Here is a 12,793-nt window from a genome sequence, read left to right on the forward strand (position 1 = left end):
GAAATGTTATTAAAGATTTACAAGTCTTCAGCAGGATACATGCATTTGCAGCATTTCACTCAATTTAGGGCCCTGCCTTTGCCTCCAGGGCATTCAAGGACACCATGGCAACGACGGCCATTGAGGTGCATTTCTGGTCTCCATATCATCCCAAGTGAAATTTGACTGTTCAGCGGAAGAACAGAGATTTAAAGCAGTACTTAACAGCTAGGGTACCAGGTTCAGATCTAGTTGGCTCCATCACCTGTATGGATTTCAGAGAGCACTAAATAATCTGTCTAGAAGATCGTGGGGAGGACGCAGCCCATATGAAGTTCTGTTTGTAATATCCATGTATGTACCTGATCTTGATGACCCTGGTGCGGTGGCGGTAGAAAAAATATTTCATCTTCAAGAAATGGCCAGAATTTAAATTTGCAATTTTCCAACAGCAACACAAAAGGATGGAACTGTTTCTTATGAACCACCTATGGATACATCCACCAGTTCCCTTTCACTTGCACCGGCTCCTATTTTTGCCCACACTGCTTCTGGTTACTTTGCCAACACTGACGACTTTTCTTCAAATTATTCAGCATCAGCTGCGGTACCTATATCAAAAGCACGTAAGCTCCTCAAAAGGCCTTGTCTCGTAGGCTCTCATTATTCTAATGAGGCCACTGGATTTTGAGCAGCAGGATCGTCCACTGTGTGGGAAACTGAGTCCGACCCACGATGGGTGACACCTGTCGCTCCAAATCCGGGTTTTGCTCCGGCTAACTAGCAGTGCCTCATCTCTACCAAAAGATAGGGATGATTGGGCAGCCGAGCGCATGACATATTAGGCTTCTCAGGGAAGCCGTGGTCACTCAGGTCACATTCACAATAGTCTCATATATAAACGACAGACAGAAGCAGTATATGTTTCAATGATAGGTTTAATAAAACGACTGCATCTTAGATAGCAAAGCATGAGCTGCAATAACCAGGACGACACAACATGACAGTATTAGAATGGTGACGAGAAGAGTGAAGCATAAGAATAACGCTATCATATTGTCACTATGATCAATGGATTATTTCCTATCTAAGTCATATCTGAGCACAGCATGTTAAGCTCTAAGTCTGCCTTTTAGGTTCCCCCGGGAGGACATCAACCCTCATACCTGAGCAAAGGCCTGCAGTCTGCGTTAGCATCAGTAGCGAAGCATTCAGCAATCAGCATACAGTCGTGGTTCCCTGGCTAGAATCTCCCTCTTAACGTGTAATGGGACTAGGAAGTGTTTTTATAATAACACAGCTGATGTTCCAAGAAAATGTCCCTACGTAAGGATGTGTATTTTCTTCGAATGTTGGAGACAAGATTTCTACCACGTTCACCGGCAATGTACGAAACTGTAGCCTTGAATGAAGCACAAAGTGATCAAGAATGTCTTGTTTGAGAACACAGTGCTGAACTAAGCAAAAACAGTTAGATAGATGAAAATAAAACAAGACCGTAAAACTGGTTATTGCAAAAATAACAATGCATAGCCGAATAAAATATATCTAGGTTAAAGTGCACAGCGGCCTAATGTGTCAAACTAATGTGCATGGAGCTATTTCTAAAATGGCTACACAACAGCCTAAACATAACTATTTAGTTTGTCCATGGTATAATCTGTGGATACTTATGATGCTGCTTGCCTTTCTTTGGATTGGTTTTGTCATTGTTTTCTTTTGGCTGATACATTGTCATTATCTTCCTGAATACTCTGCTATTGAACTAGTGGATAAGGGATTAAAACCTTACCCATCCTCACACAATGTCACACAATGTCCGAAGAGACTTGTCCCTTGTGAACATTTCAGACATTCCAGTTCCTGGTGGGATTGTTGGGGCTAAAGCACCATTTCATATCTTCAGCCATTACCGAAATGATTGAAATTCTATATGTTTTAAAGTATCAATGAATTATATTATTACCGGGGGTTGTTTCTGATGACTAGTATGTAAAAACAGTTCATTCTATGGTTTCTGAGCTTGAATATTACAATGCATTTGAATGTGAAGATGTACACATGAACACTGCAAATTATGGGTAAATGTTCTGTTATCACCGTTATGGACACCATTTTCTGCACTGAGCTGGAACCCAAGAGTAGTTTATAATTATGCCCAGTGGGAACATTGTAGAACTCCACCAGTGGGGAGTTCTGAAACATATGTAAAAAAGTTATTTTTCTGGGCATGATGTTAATTATTATGATACGTTTTATTACTTCAGATTACTTCCTTTAAAAGCAAGGAAAATGTTGCTAACTAATGCCAAATTCATTTATTCAGATTCCTTTATTTCCCAGTTGGCTATAGAAGGCTATGAATATTGGAAGAAGTCAATTGACTTGGAGAGTGTAGGAGGACGAAACAATGGCAAATACGAGGCACTGGAGCTTTATTTAGAGCTTACCTTCTTCCATTACAAATTATATTTTTCACCAACAGCATACAGCAAACAACTTACCTAGGGTTAGCAAAAATAAAATAAATGAATGTGTTTAGTATTTCCTCACCAGCTGAATTTGATAATTGGCAAATGTTTTTAAAAGTCACTGAAGAACAGCTCAACTGTTGGGTTCAGAACTGTACCTTTAATTGATCACTTTCGGATACCAACGTGTGTTTACTGTGGCCTGTGGACTCAAATGGTTGTCATGCATGTTTTGTTAACTCCAAATGGGGTTTTAGAGCAAGCAGACCGGACCTTGTTACGTCATCACACAATACGCTGGTATCATCACCACATACAGCGTGGGCAAACTTTGTCTACAATGGTTAAAATCTTCTACATTAACAGTTGTAAAAGAACACCTTAGTCTTTTTTTTCCGAAGATGTAGGCTAACAAGATTTTTTGTAGGTCCCAGAAAACCACACTCAAATGTTTCTAATATGTAATATATAATGAAATATGGAAGCTTTTGCTGATGGAAGCTTCTGCCCATGGAAGGCAAATAGATACGTAGAATGTAGAGAAAGCTCTAGCCGTTGTCGATAAATGGTATGAACACAATGTCCATTCGGATTTACACATTAAATACCATTGTGTCTTCTGCAATTGACATTATTCAAAACGATATGTCACTTTTACAACGTAGACAACTTAGGTCTATTATACTGTTGAGTTGGACATTACAAGTTCTGAAAAATGGCCACCTGCCCTGGAAGCACATTAACTCTAAGGAGTTATTTGCCACATTTCACATGAAAACAACAGATAATGGCTAAGGAGGAAGCTAGTTACATCATGCTTAATATTGAAAAGTTATAAAAGTTGCCTTTTACTGTGGAAGAAATACCATTGTCAGTTCGGTCAATACATGGAGCAATCTCTCTGCCAATATCAATGTGTTAAAAACATTTTCCTTTAGGTAGATTTGAGCAGTTAGGAGACAATTACATTCATGAGGTGTGGGAGTTGCCCTTTGATTACAAATTCCTAAAGGGCTAGAAAGAGGTCCTTCTTCGCAGTAGTGGATGTGAGGCTTCTATAAGCCTTCTCTGATTTGCAAACAAGTGGCCTTGCACGGCGCATGTAATGCTTCCGTCGCAAATTTGGATTGCTATCTGAAGGGTTTTCCTTTTCCTGTCCCTTTGATTCACCCAATGTTTCAGTTGCTTTTGAATGGGAGTTACTTAATACTGAGAGATCAAGGTTGCTGTGGGGTGAGATCAGGTGTCCCTTACATGATTTTGGTCTCTGGAATTGTGACTTGTTGCGGAAATGAACTCTCCCCCCATGCATTAGACAAAAGTAGCAGATTGGTGGCCTCACATTGCTACATATAATGTACTTTTTGATAAGCTGAGCTGACTGAAGGCTTTTTTGTTTCAAAAACACGTGTCTCTCACAACAGCCCTTGAACTCTATGACCTGGAAGTTGCAAGGTCGTTCACAAAGATACAGTCCTTTTTAAATATCAACTTACCAAAACATTTCGGTGAATTAGTCAATTGAATCTTTAATGTGTCTAACACTGTTGGGAATGTATACTTTTTTAAGGCTGTAGGTTCCGGTTTTGTCACCACTTTCCAGACTGTGTTCGGAGTTATAACTTCAGCCATCCACTCACTTTTTTCAAGTGTTTTTGGAGGGTTACCACTAAAATTGGCATTAATTGGTGGTATCTTGCCGTTGCTATTTTTGATTCACAATGGCGACCCTATCTCAAAGAGAATCGATGGAGCTCCCACCAGCCCACCTGTGTTGTGAACGTATGATACAGTATTTCAGAGCATTAATTTTGGAAGAACTATGCATGAAAAGGTCACCGTCATTTCAACCAGTTCTTAAGTGTATGCAGCCTGTCTTTCACTGCTTATGGTGCCCCTTCGAAAAAATGCACTGGAGGTGTGTCTTACCTTACAACATGTACCTTCCATGGACATAAATATGATGATGTTCTTGATGAGGGTTCGTTGCTAATGAGATTACTAATGAGATTTGTCTAATGAGATTACAGTTGTTGCGGGATGCCTTCGATAAGCAGCACTATGTGGATTTAGTTGCTACTGGTGCTTTAACATCTGGCACTGTGCGAAATGCTGCTCCCTCAACTGTTGCTGAGATATCAGATCATGTGTGCTCCTTCCACCTTTTGACTGAAGAGCTTGTGGTTTTATCGTCTACCAAAGTGTGGTCTCTCCTGGATGCTAACTCCCTTGATGTGCTAGGAGATTTCCTATGGGATCATGATTATTGTTAATTTGGCATTTGGAAATGTTTTAATAGAATTCTTACATAGACCTGACCTTTAATTGGGCTGCATAATTCAGTCTGGTCTGCTTGTCAACTTGGACATTCTTATCCCTCTTATGTCTGTTCTAGCCTGCGTTGAAGTAGTTAGCATCAGTGTAGTTCATTTTAGGTTTTGGACCCTGAATTCCTTTACCAACAATCGGGAGGGTGTTGTGCACTCCTTTCAGTGCCTGGATTGGGCTGCCCATTTTAGCTCTAGGCCTGTAACGTGTGAAAAATACACATTTTATTTGATTATTAATTTTATTCGATTTTAGAACAGCTTGCTTTTCAGCTTGATTGTTTTTGTAGTTTAATCAAACGCGTGAGAAGGGATATTTAAAATAGAAATGCTTCTTTATCAAGCAGGTGACCACAGTTCGAATCTATGGCCAGATAGTTCAAACACACAAAAGTCATTAGACTAGATTGACCAATAACATTGTGCATTTCAGGCCTTTCTCTGTGATAAAGAAACCACCTTCACCACAGTGAGGGGGGCTTCAGCTTATCAAAATATGTCTAACAAGTCAGCAACAAAGTTTCATTTAAGTATCTCTTTCTTTGCCCACTGGAAGACTGGGATTACAGCTACAGTAAGGAATAACTGGGCCCTTCACACATTACCCACATGCATGGTAACAAGCTGATCCTCATTCCCCAGCAGTTTAGACAGATATGCCAAACATATAGGTAAAATACCTGACTAATGGCAAAAGACTGGTGTGCCGGTCATGCTAGATGGAGTGGATGCTGCTCAAACATGTTAGTATTTTTCCTATAGCCCCATGATATTAATAATTGTGTATCTGGTGGTTGCTCTGCAATGAGACATGTCACCCACTACACTTCCAATAGGGTGACAAAAGAGCAGAATGAGTAGACCAGGAGTCTTTGGTTTATTTATATACATTGCCATGATTGCCCACATAAATCATTTCTTGGACTTTTCTGTAGTACGTAATTTCATTGAACAATAAAATAATATAAGTTAAATATCTGAAACCCCCCCCTTTACTGGAACGAAATCATAGAGTTACTGTTTGTTGAAAATAAAAAACACCCAAGAAGAGTTTAAAAAATAATTGATTGTTTTTAAGGGCAATAAATGGGAACATAGTTGTATTATTAAACTGGAAAAGAGGGAGCGAGAAAGAAAGAATAGGAAAGCAGTGAATGGAGAAGGTTATAAGGAAAAATGAGGATATGCAAACATAAAAAAAAAAGAAGAAAGGCATGGCTGGGAACGTTTTTTAAAATGGATGATGGAAGTTGGTTGGCTATAGTTTCTCTCCCCCCCCCCCCAACATAAAAGGAGAAAACTGTGGACAAATTGAAGTTGGTTGAGGAGAGTAATCTCACAACAAGAGCAGCAATTTAAAAACAAGCATTGGTAATACAACTGGTACTGCTTGGTATTTACGTTGGTATAGAGCAACTCATACTTTTATTAAAAACATTGTTAAACGGAAAGGATCCTATGTTATGTAGTTGTAGAATGCATTGGAATAGTAATAGATACATATACGTACTTAAAACAGAATGTTATTTGGTTACATAAAACTACAGCGAGTGTTTGTTTTGTTTAACAATACAAATCAAATAAATGTACAAAAAATAAAGTTAGTAACATAAAAAGTATTAGATGTGTTTCAGTGTTGGTAAAATGTGTTAGCTTTCTTATATGTTCATTATTTTTCAAGTATGTTTGAATTGGTATTAAGGGCCTGATGTATAAAGCATTTTTCCAGTCGCAAATGGGCCGATTCGCAGAATCGGCCCGTATCCAACTAGAAAAATGCTTTTTGGTATGTACAAAGCCCAAACTGCAATTCGGTAACTTGTTACCGAATCACAAATTGGGTTTTGCGAGTCGGTATTAGGAAGGGGCGTGTCCAGGGCATCCCTTCTTAATACCTAATCTAAATGGTGTGTATGATTGTTTTGTGATCGTGAATGCAGTTGCAAAACAATCATAGTTAGCACCAATTTCAAATTGGTGCTAACCCATTCGCAAAGTGAATGGTAGCTAAAACGTTTTTTAAGACCAGGCAGTGGTCCCAAGGACCATTGCCTACTCTTAAAAACATGAAACTGAATCATTTCATTTTTTTCTTTTTAAACGCAGCCTGTTTTCCTTTAAGGAAAATGGGCTGCCTTAAAAAAAAGATTGCTTTATTTAAAAGCAATTGCAGACATGGTGGTCTGCTGACACCAGCAGGCCACCATCCCTCAGATTTTTGCGATTCCCGGTGGGTCGCAAATTGGGACCTACCTCATTGATATTAATGAGGCAGGTCTATTTGCGAACCACTGGGAATTGCAAAAGAAACTCGATGGAGTTTCTTACATTTGGAATTGTGATTCCCTAATTGCGATTCACATTTAATCGCAAATAGGGAATAGCAATTCCAAATATTTGTACATGTGGCCCTACGTGCTGAAGTTGATAGATTTGTAGTTTTATGTGTTTAGTGTTAATGTTTTAAGGCAGTGAGAGGCTGTTGATAGTTTTATATTATTGTAACGGGCACTGTAGGAGTTTGTAAATTGTTATGATTTGTATCTATCCTATCTGCAATAAGTTACACGGATGTTGGTTTTTCTTACACTGCAAAAAGCTATGATGTGAGAAGAATGGGATTAGTATGTCTGGGTTTTGTTAATCCTTATTAGCAAAGTTAAATAATGTCCTGCAAAAGAGTATTTCAAATGTAATAGGGTAGTGTTTGATTACTCCGATGTGGTCAAATTCAGCATAACCGTAGCTTGGTCATTTTTCACGTAATTGCCTTCTTAGGGCAGGCATAAGATAAAGGTAATGCAGAAGTAGTTAAGGAATGGTGAAATAGGGCCTAATTCAGAGTTTGTGAATGGGATACTCCATCACAGACGTGATCACAAACTTGTATGACATGTGCATTCTGTCCTATTGCACCAGTAATATGGAGGACGGTTTATGCGACTGTCACGTATATGACAAAGTATCCCATCTGCCAAACTCTAAATCAGGCCTTCAGTTATGAAAGGTAGATATGGTAGGTCAAGTATGGTAGTTTAGGTGTGATAGGTTAGGTATGGTAGGTTAGACAAGGTGGATCGGTTTGTGGGTAGGGTAGGCATAAGATATATACACTACAGAAGTAGGATAGGCATGAAAAGTATGGTATGGTATGTTAGTAATGGTATTTAAAGTATTGCAAGTTAAGGGTGATAGGTGTGGCAATTGAGTTATGATAGCTAGGTATGCTAAGGTAGGTATGGTAGGTGGGTGGATGGGCAAGTTAGGTACGATGGGTCGTTATGATATGTTGGGTTGGCAGGTAAGGTTGATTAAGTATGAATGTTAGGTATGCTAGATTAGATCTGATGGTAGGTATAGTCGATTGGTATGTATGATACTTAGATATGTGAGATAAGGGAGATAAGTAACATGTAGATGTGTGTATGGTTGGTAGGTATCGTAATTAAGGGATGGCATGTTTGGTATGGAAGGTTGTTATAGTAGAAAGTTATGGGAAGTATTTAGGTATTGTAGGTTAAGTATGATATGTATGGTAGGTAGGCTTGGTAAAAATATAGATACAGTGGGTAGGTTTGGTAAGTAAGTAGTTATGATAGGTCTTATTACCATTTGTTATACTCAACTGACAGCCTTACCAAAGTATCGGACCCACAGGCCACTGAGGCTACTATCAGTTGTTTGTAACAGCATATTAAAAACCTAAGTAAAAGACAATTTCTTAATTAGCTTTCCTTTGAGGTCATGGTAAACTGATGCAAGAAATGCATGAGTGACTGCAGTGTACAACAGACTGAAAAGTATGTGTTCAGAGATACTACTGTGTCCTGACTGACTGCAGTTTAACACACAGCCATAAAACATGTCAGAGAAAAGTGTTTTGTCCTGTATAAAGAGGCACATGTTATATTATAAACAATAGTAAATGGGAAATGTCCTTAACCATGCGTCCTTAAGAACGCAGTCATTTCCCAAGTAAGCTTAACTATGCTTGCCAGAACAACGCATGGCTTTTTCTGTGCCTTAACCATGCATGTGCTAAACTATGCATATGCGTGGTTAAGGCGCAGAAAAAGCCATGCGGTGTTCAGGAGAGGACTGCGGTGAGGTAAGTGGGGCTGGGGATGGATAAAGTGATTGGGATAGGTGGGGGTAGGGGGCTTGTAGTGGGTTCGGCTTAGGACTTGGTTAGGTTGTTTTCTAAAGGATCCAGTACACCAGGTATCATGCGTGAGTGCTCTTTATTTTCTTCCAAATGTGCTTTTAATACTTTTTCTGTCTAATTATGTCCTTAGGTAACATCACAGGGTCTTCTTTTCTGTGAAAAATACTTGTTTTTTCTTCCTACAGGTTCGTATCTCCCAGACGTCGAGGCCAAGGGATGGGCGATGGTCTAGAGGCAGCTGGACATCTTCGTTCTCATCATTGGGGTTCGTTCCCCAAGGAAAATGGAAAAATAGGTAAGTGTGGGTTTTCTGGGCTTTCTCATATAATAGGGTTGGTATGCGGGAAAGTGAGATCAAAGGGGTTGATAGGTGAGCGGACCAGGATAGGTAAGTGCACCACAATCCCCCCCCCCCCAAGTGTTCTTAGTGTACCTAGCTAATGAGGTATAGTCCTTTATTTTTGTCACTGGGTGATTTTATCTCACCACTTTTTCCCCGTGGTTTGTTAGTCTTTACATGCACTTGCATCCATTTTCCCCCAAACCCCTTCCTCCCGGTCCCTCCCCTGCAAACCTCTCTCACTCCGTACCTGGTCCACAAGGGAAGAAAATTAACACTGAGGCATGATCGTACCTGTGATAACCGCGCCCCTCCAGGGATGTGGCAGTTCCGGCCGTGTCTCTCATCGGTTGCAGCCGGCGTCTCTGTATTCCGGTCTTTGCCCAGCTGCTTCTCAGTAGGATCTCTTCTCTCCTTCGGCTCCTCGACTCTCCTCTCCTCTGGCTCCTCGACTCTCCTTTCCTCCGGCTTCTCGACTCTCCTCTCCTCTGGCTCCGTGACTCTCCTCTCCTCCGGCTCCGTCCAGTGGCGCGCGCCTTTTCTCCCCGTTAGTCCCTTTTCTTCCCATGCCGATGCTGCTTCAACCCGGATATCCGGGTTTGGGATCACTTCCGGGTTGTCGTCAACCTGACTCGTACCCCCGGGGTACCCCTTGGACGTTTTAGGGGCCAGATATGTAGCCGTGGCTGTGACGGCCTGGTTACAGGGCTTTTTTTTTTTTTTTAAGGGGCATGGGTGGAGGGTTTAGGTATTTTTATTTTTAGGGCTTAGGGTGGGGGTTCGGGCTATTCGTTTGTTTAGGGTTGGGAGTGAGGGTTTGGGTAATTTTTTTTATTAAGGGCTTAGGGTGGGGGCAGGGTAGTTTATTTTTAAAGGGGTGGTGGAAGGCTTAAGGAAGGGTGAGAGGAGGAGGAAGGATCGGAAGAGGGCGCGGCGAGGTAAGTGGGCTTGAGGAAGGGTCGGTGGGTCGTTTTTAGCAGTGGGTGTGGATTTAGGGCTTAGGGTGGGGGCAGGGTACTTTAGTTTTTAGGGGCAGGGGTAGGCGGGTCGGGGTAGTTTTTGTTAGGGTTCAGGGTGGGTGGGGCATGGGGTAATTTAGTTTTTAGGAGTGGAGAGGTCCGGATAGTTTATTTTTTTAGGGCTCAGGGTAGGTGGGTAGTTTAGTTTTATCGGTCAGGGTGGGGGATGGGGTAGTTTTTCTTTTAGGGTTCTGGGTGGGTAGGAGGGTCAGGGTACTTTAGTTTTCAGGGGAAGGGGGGCTTGGACTATTTTTTTTTTATTGGGGTCAGGGTGGGTGGGCAATTCGGGATAGTTTAGGTATTAGGAGTGGGGGGGGGGGTTTGGGCCTCAGTGCGGGTGGGGGTTGCATGAAAGAACCATGCATGCTGCTTTGCATGCCGTTTCCACACATGCCTTTACTAGACATGTGTTTACAACACAGAAGAGAACAGGCAGATGTATACTTACAGTCAACTGCTTGCCTTGCTCTCCTGTTGTACCCAAATAGTGACATGCTCTACCGTGCCAGTTCGATTTCCTCCTGTTCTAGGTGTGGTGAATTAGGTCAAGTAGGTCAGGAATGGTGTGTATGGTCTGTTTGGTAGGTTAGGTATGGTATATTAGGTGAGGCAGGACATATAATATTTTTGTCTGAAATGTAAAGAACTGCACTATTTTCTCATTTTCTTCATTACAAATCAAGCCATTGTTAGCAAGAAGCATATTAATGCTTAAAGATAAATTGTTGTATTACATTTGATGCTGCGCATTGTTTATGCTTGTTGCATACATTTCACAGCATGAAATGTACAAAATCCAGTCATGTAGGAAAATAAAAAGAATGGGTTATTGATATAATACTACATTTCCCTACACATGTTCAAACATTTCCCATTGGGAACAACAATGTATCAGAAAAGTTAAGCTATAATCTCAAAGATTATTACAAAATGGAGTTAAAAAGATGAACTTTCCACTGTAAGAGATGAACTTAAAAAAACACATATGGTGTGTCATACTCGCTGGAATAATGTCATTACCTAACAGACCTCCTTGTAGCACGGCAAATGGCTAAAAGAATCTACTACCCTGAGTAGGTTTGAGAGATGGGACTTGGTGGGCATTTCACAATTAAGTGATGTGTGGAAGGGGGACTCAATGCGGTCATTTCAGGACCTACAGACCGACTACCAACTCTCCCATATGTAATTCTTTAAGTACCTTCGTCTTCGCCATGCCCTGAACGTGCATTTGTTCCGCACTGACACACTACCTGAATAGAGTCCACTAGAGGCCAAATTGCTTATGGGAGGTCTGGGGAAAAAAGGGGTGTCCCAAATTTATAATATGTTCATTAACCATGCTCCAGGCAATCTAAATCACCTGAGCGATCAATGGGAAGCCTGGCTGGGCCCTCTTGAGGAGACACCTAAACTACTAGCGGTGTCAGCAAGGCTACGATTGGTATAAATGTATTGTTTGTATGGGTCATACCTTTCTCCTGCCCAACTGCACCGAGTGGGTCTCCACCCTACTGCCCACTGTCCTAGGTGCTTAGATGAATCGGTGGATTTCTTTCATATGGTCTGGAAATGCCCCCACATCGGTACATATTGGGGTAAGATATTTTGTGAGCTGAATGGGGTGATGGGGAGGGAGCAACAGATGTCCCCAAAAGTGGTCTTATTAGGTGCAATGGAAGAATGGTGGGCTCGAGGGAAGATTGAGCATTCGTTCGAACTGCCCTGCTGGTGGCAAAAAGAGACATTGCAGCCACTTAGAACTCCGCTACTGGCCCGTCCTTACAGAAATTGAGGCATGGGGTTGACTGGTGCGCAAGTCAAGAAAAATCGGTCTACGAGACGAGCAGTTGCCCCCATAAACATACAAAGGTGAGGGGGAAGTGGCTAGGTCTTCTCCCATGAATAGTTAACGTTGTGTACCATGTGTTGTATAATAGTAATGTTTGGTTAACATACTGAAAATCCATGCTGCCTTTATGATGTTGAGCTTATGCTGACAATGACAGAGCCTACCTGTGCATTTCTATCTCTTCTTCTTCTCCCTTTTTCACATAAAACTAATAAAAATTGTTTATAAAAAACACATATGGTAAAGCACTGCAGGTCACGTATTTTCTCACATCTTCAAAACTACTGTGTGCACATACTTTCACTTTGTAAAGAGAATAAACTGTGAATCCAGAAACATAGTGTAATTACAACAAAGTTGAGCAAATGAAGCCTTGAGGATGATTAGTTAATATTAGTGTGTCTTTATAGTAGTTTGGGCATTGAAACAGCAACCACTTCCTATACCAAAAATACAATAAACTGTTGTGGTGTTAGCAAAGTAAATACATGATAGAACATGCACTAATTCTAAAATACAAGCTACATGTGACATCCATCTGTACTTCAACAAAAGTGTTCCTTGATGCGCCATCACTTAAAACTAATGGGAATGCAAACAAGACAGTCTACCCATTCAGGAAATGGTGTAACTTTAATGG

General features: G+C 41.0%; 1 long non-coding RNA gene across 1 annotated transcript in view; it reads right to left on the reverse strand.

Moving 5' to 3' along the window:
• The window catches only part of LOC138295586 (uncharacterized), a 50,818-nt gene extending 40,591 nt beyond the window's left edge, over positions 1-10,227 (reverse strand). Inside the window, exon 1 of the long non-coding RNA XR_011203632.1 lies at positions 9,577-10,227. This is a non-coding gene — a long non-coding RNA (uncharacterized lncRNA). The remainder of the gene's footprint in view (positions 1-9,576) is intronic.
• Positions 10,228-12,793: the final 2,566 nt, after the last annotated feature.

This window comes from Pleurodeles waltl, chromosome 5, assembly GCF_031143425.1.
Source record: "Pleurodeles waltl isolate 20211129_DDA chromosome 5, aPleWal1.hap1.20221129, whole genome shotgun sequence".
Taxonomy (NCBI): Eukaryota; Metazoa; Chordata; class Amphibia; order Caudata; family Salamandridae; genus Pleurodeles; species Pleurodeles waltl.